Genomic DNA, 6000 nt, shown 5'->3' with positions numbered 1-6000 from the left:
AGGAGTCCTGCAACTTTATTTGAATAAAAAAAAAGACACCAATGACCTCAAGTAACCCCTATGACCTAAAGTAACCTCATCAGGACCAAAAATGACCTCAAGTAACCCCAGTCAGGGTCTCAAATGACCTCAAGTAACCCCTGAATGAACAAAAAAATCTCTGCATGACCTCAAGTAACCCCTGTGACCTTAAGTAACCCCATCGGGGCCAGAAATGACCTCAAGTAACCCCCAATGACCTCAAGTAACCCCAGTCAGGGTCTCAAATGACCTCAAGTAACCCCTGTGACCTCAAGTAACCCTGATCAGGGTCTCAAATGACCTCAAGTAACCCCTGTGACCTCAAGTAACCCCCAAATGACCTCAAGTAACCCCTGTGACCTAAAGTAACCCCCAAATGACCTGAAGTAACCCTGATCAGGGTCTCAAATGACCTCAAGTAACCCCTGGATCAACCAAAAAAAGCTCAAATGACCTCAAGTAACCCCTGTGACCTCAAGTAACCCTGATCAGGGTCTCAAATGACCTCAAGTAACCCCTGTGACCTAAAGTAACCCCCAAATGACCTCAAGTAACCCCTGTGACCTAAAGTAACCCCCAAATGACCTCAAGTAACCCTGATCAGGGTCTCAAATGACCTGAAGTAACCCCTGGATCAACCAAAAAAAGCTCAAATGACCTCAAGTAACCCCTGTGACCTAAAGTAACCCCATCAGGGTCTCAAATAACCTCAAGTAACCCCAAATGACCTCAAGTAACCCCTGGAGCAATTTAAAAATTGATCTAATGACCTCAAGTAACCCCCCCCAGGGGCTGCAGGGACCTCAGGTGTCAGGTTCCACTGTGGAGAACTGCGAGGAGTTCTTCTAGCAATGGGTGGTCAGGAACCAAATAAAGTCAGCTGAGACAAATGTTGTAACTGAGAACTGTTTATTGGTGGCCAAAAAACCAAAATGCTACTGAGTTACCTTACTAAAGAAAGCTGGAAAACACAGAGCAAGAGGAAGACAAATGGGAAGAGAATGAGGGAAGAGACAGAGTGGGGGGAGACAGAGAGAAAAAGAGGGCATTACTACCTGAGTTCAGGGAGTGCCGTGTGCTCCAGGGACTCCCATGACCTCAAATAAACCCAAATGCCCTCAATTCTCAGAGTCTCCAAAGACTTCAAGAGACCTCAAATGGCCTCAAGTAACTCCCATGATCTCAGGCAACCCCTGAGGTTCTGCATCCATCATTGCCAGGCTGTCAGGGGCAGGGATGTGAGGCAGGCTCTCCCACAGCTTCCTTCCCTGCCAGGTTCCTCCATCCATCTCTTCTTCTCAAGGAGCTGGTTCCTCAGCAGCAGGATCTGAGCAAGCTAGAGCATCACCTGGATCATGGTAGCCCTTTAATTTTGCTGCACACAGTCAGTACAGGGTCTCAAACTGCGTTTAAAAAAACCCAAAAAATGATGAATATTGTAGAGAAAAAATTCAGTGTTCACAAGCCAACTTACTGTTCATGTCTCATTCTTCCTGGCCTCTCCAGCCCTGTACAATGTGTTTGAAGGCAGCTGTGGATATAACACACCCAGTGCTCATTCCCATCCACACACACATTCACCAACAGTGCTTGAACAAAATGCACCTGCTCATCTTTGCCACTCAGCAAAAAAACACCTGAACAATTGTTCCCCCTGTGGCACAAAATTCAAATCAGACAGAGAAGCTCCTCTGTCTACCAGGAAACCCTTCTTGGTCCAGCAAGGGCTGCAGTGTGTTGAGCCCCTGGTACAATCCTGACACCCTGAACAATCCTTTTTTAATGTTCTTTTTTTTTTTTTTTTTTTAAAAAAAAAATGGCACATGGATTCCTTCCCAGTCACTGTCCTGGTGTTCACCCCCTTCCCTTTGGTCTTGGGCTCCCTGCACTTTTTCCTGTTGGGGGTTCTGAAAACTGTGCCATTATCCTTGTCTGAACCTTTGCCTTTTCCTCATCCCTCCTTTCATATCTTTTCATATTCCTGAGATGCCTTTCCAACCAATTCCTAGAAGAGATTCCACTCTGCCACCTCTCCAGCCCTGCTCTCACGCCTGGTCACTATAGAGAAACCCCTAAAGTCCTGAATAGCAAGCAGACAAACCCAAATCCTCCACCCTGCCTCCATAATGGCCCGGGGAGGGCTGGGGATGTAGGGACAGTACATCCCTGGTTATTTTCTCTCTCCTGGAAGCCAGGAATACAGAAGACATGCAGTGGTTCTGTGTTAGATTGCACAGTTTGAAGATAAGGAAGAGAAATTCCCAGTCCTCACACTTCTTATCAGACAGCCTCCTGCTCCTATTTGCCTTAAAAATATTTCTCCACATGCCTCTTTGACAAATCTTTTCCCAAACCAGATCCATATTGTCCCCTCTGGACATCCACGTCCTCAGCTACCTCTGGGAGACTGTCCAAAACACCTCAGCATTCTCCCAAAGGACCCATCAGAGGTATTTTGGGATTGTCATACCTATAGCCAAGACCCTCTTTCAGTTTTCCTTTGTTGCCCTCCCTGAGCATCCTGCCATGTTTTACTCCCCAGGGTTGCACTCACCAGTGAGATTTGCTGAGGTCCTTCCTGACTTTCCCTTAGTTCTCCCTCTGGGCATCCAAGTCCAGTGGATTCTTCAGGGACCCTCCTGGTCCTCCTCCCGTCTGTCTCCAGGAAGCTTGAGGGAGCATGAAAAAAGACAAGGAAATCGTTTGAGGGCTGGAAATTTTTTTCTTTGTTTATTTTGTGAAGAAAAGCATTGTGATTTAATGCAGTTCTGACAGCATGCAAGAACAAATGTCTGGAATTGGGAGCTAGAGAATGCCCAGGTAGGAATCCACCACTGCAAGCAGAGTAAGAGAAACTCCATCCATCCTGGCTGTTTTGGGGGTTATGGATTCAAAGCAACTCCCAAAGACAAAACCCCACAGGGTATGGACACAAAAGCTAGAAAATATCACTGAGGATAAATATCATTAGGCATCACACAGATGAAAATGTTGAACAGTGTGATCATGGTCCAGAGGCACAATTATCCATTAACATCAAGTCCACCACCCTCCAAATTACCTTTTTAATCTTTTTTTTCTTTGAAAGAACTACGCTAAAGGAATATGTAACATCCAGGTGGCATCCCAGGCTTCTAACAGAATCATCTAAAAGTTTTAATTTTTGAAGTGATTATGAAAACCTTTCAGACACCATGTATTAACTTTAAATAGTGAATAATATTTTTTTTTGAAAGAACATTGTTTTGAGTCTGAAGAAAAAATATATTTGTTGCCTTTTTTTTTTTTGTGTGTGTGTGTGTGTTTATGTCAGTGCTGGAAATAATGACTATTGAGTGACATCTAGTGGATGTGAAGATGCTGAACACCAGCTTTTCAAAAGCACAAAACCTTTTGAAATACATCAGAGCTGAAGTGCTTGCAAAGGGACCACATCATTAAAATGTTGTACATTGTAGCAAGATGTAGGTAATAACCCAGAGAGAGATTCCAGCTCTTCAAGGATACAGAAACTTAACAAACCAAATAGAGCCAGATTTCTCTTTTTTATATTCCTCCAATTCTGATGTTAAAAAAAATTAAAAAAATCCTCATTCTACTGCCTACTCATTGTCCTACTAAGAGTTGTACTTGATAAAATATCTATACAGAGACCATTTACCAGCACACTCCCTGCAAACCACAATCTGTCACACAGTAGCCCTGGTATGATGGCCAGTGCCTTCTGATATGTTTTGGATGGATATTTTTCCTTTTTCATTTCTGTTTCATATTTCACAGTTGAACATGTACTTATCCTTGAGGCTTACTGGCCACAATAAATCCAGAGTTGCTTTATAGTGATTCAATGACAGAAAAATTGTAGTTTTTCATGAGAGATTATTGAAGAAGAATACCTGAAATGCTTGCCTGCCTCAACTCTCTTTTTGGGAAAATGTATTTCTGAGAAGACCACATTTCAGAAACTGAGATACAGAGACTTCAATTTTTGGAGCTGAAGGGAAAAAATGTCAACAGAAAGCTTTTATATTCCAAGGGCATGATTCATCAGGTGTCTGACAGTACACTCAAAGTTATTGATCTTTAAGTGTGTAATTGTGAACTCTGGATTTTTCACTGTGACCACTGAACCTTCACAGGGCTCTGTAGGAACTATTAAACTCCTACTTATTAAGTTTGTTTCCCAAGTTCATAAATGCAAATTCTTTACTTTTTTTCATTTTTATCAGACACAATTTAAACAAGTCCCTGGGTACAAAAAACCCCACTGATAATCTATTGATAAGCTAAATCCAAAAGTCTGCCCAAAGCAGAGGCAGAAGGGCTCAGCCTTGCAGCAAAGTGCTTTGCAAAGCTGCAGCCACCTGGCAGCAACATTTCAAAAGGCTGCTCACAATTCCCAGCACTGAGTGTGTCAGAGTGCAGCTCTGCTTCATCCATAATGGCCTGCTAGGGTGGGGAAATCAATATCAAAACACCCACAGCAAGTGGAGGAGTGAACTCCAGGCCACAAGGAGGGATTTAGAAGTGGTTCACATTTTAATTCTCTTCCTTCTGCTCCTCATCCACACCCTCCCCAGAAGAATTGCAGTGTCAGTTTATTTTTCAAATGGATTTTATTTGATTTACTTTTGTCTTTCCACATAACCTGTATTACATTTGCATACAGATATATCTTTTCATAATACCTGCTTGTCTTTCTGTGACATCTTATACTTTTGTGTAGGCCAGGGCTCTGCTTTTAATTTTGAAGAAATGACATTTTTAAGATTCAAAACTGCTTTCTCTTTTATTGTATATTATGTTCAGTTCACTAAATGACTAAATGTAGTAATAAAGAATAATTTAATTTGGAAAAATCCTCTAAGATCATCAAATCTCATCTTTGACTCATTATCAGCTGGACCACAGCACCTCCTGCCCCTCCTTCTGCACTGACCTGGCTGTCTGCAAAGCCGCTCCTCTCACATGCTCTCATCCTGCTCTTCTCTGGCCACAATCACATCTGTGCAACAACTTTTTTCTTCTTCTTAAATCTGTAATCACAGAGGCATTCCCACCATTCCTGCTGGGCTCAGCCTTGGGCAGCAGCACACCTGTCTTTGGAGCCACCAGGGACTGGATCTGCTGGACATGGAGGAAGATTTTGGCAGTTTCTCACAGGAGCCACCCCTGCAGCCCCTCTGCTACCAAAAACTGCTCCTGCAAAGCCTTCTGGTTCCTCTTGTTGCTACAGCTGAAATGGTTCTGAAGTCTTTTAATGAAATAAACCTGGGAGAACTAATTGAGCCTTTCAGCTCTGCTACACGATGTGTCCCTCTCAGATTACTGAGCTCTGTTGGCAATTTCATTCTCTCTCTCTCTCCTTCCCCCTTCTTTCCATCCCAGCCCTGAGCTCTGGTCTGAAAACTGACAGATGTATGTGTTGGAGGGTGCACAAATGGGACAGGGATGCTGGGATAAGTTCCTTGAGCTTTGATTGCAGCACAAGTCTCATTACATGGTTGATACAACTGGAAGATGGCAACAGCTCATGTCCTTCCAGAGATTTGTTTGTCACAGATCATTTAAAAAACTTTCTAGCCAATAACAAATTGTTAAGCTTACAGACAATTGTTCTAGCTAATCACTAAAAGTACATGTACACCTGCTTCACACAATGCTTGCTTCTCTGCTTTCTATTAACAATACACAATACTCCATTATTAAGCTTAAAACCTTCTAGTATCTTGCTAGGCATATTTTTCTGCAGTCTTAAAGTCTATCTTAGCCAAGCCTAAAACTCAAGCTATTGTTTCATGTCCTTGCTTGCTGTACCATTGTATCTTTCCTATTTTCAGACTTTGCAGCTCTGTTTGTGAGGCTTGCTTTCACAGCTTTCTGAAAGTCTTCTTACCTTTACTGTGTTTCCCACAATTCCCCCTCTTGGTACAGCTACAAAGAAACTCTCTCAACTTTGTCATTTGTGTTACATAGCTC

At 42.8% G+C, this 6000-nt stretch overlaps 1 long non-coding RNA gene across 1 annotated transcript in view; it reads right to left on the bottom strand.

Annotated features, from left to right (window-relative positions):
* Positions 1–926: 926 nt before the first annotated feature.
* The window catches only part of LOC135294985 (uncharacterized), a 48976-nt gene continuing 43902 nt past the window's right edge, over positions 927–6000 (bottom strand). Inside the window, exons 11-13 of the long non-coding RNA XR_010357029.1 lie at positions 4961–5145; positions 2576–2690; positions 927–1424 (exon numbers count right to left, since the gene is read on the bottom strand). This is a non-coding gene — a long non-coding RNA (uncharacterized LOC135294985). The remainder of the gene's footprint in view (positions 1425–2575; positions 2691–4960; positions 5146–6000) is intronic.

Source organism: Passer domesticus, chromosome 2 (genome assembly GCF_036417665.1).
Source record: "Passer domesticus isolate bPasDom1 chromosome 2, bPasDom1.hap1, whole genome shotgun sequence".
Lineage (NCBI taxonomy): Eukaryota > Metazoa > Chordata > Aves > Passeriformes > Passeridae > Passer > Passer domesticus.
The sequence above is the reverse complement of the archived record's forward strand: the minus strand, read 5'-3'. Positions and strand labels throughout refer to the sequence as shown.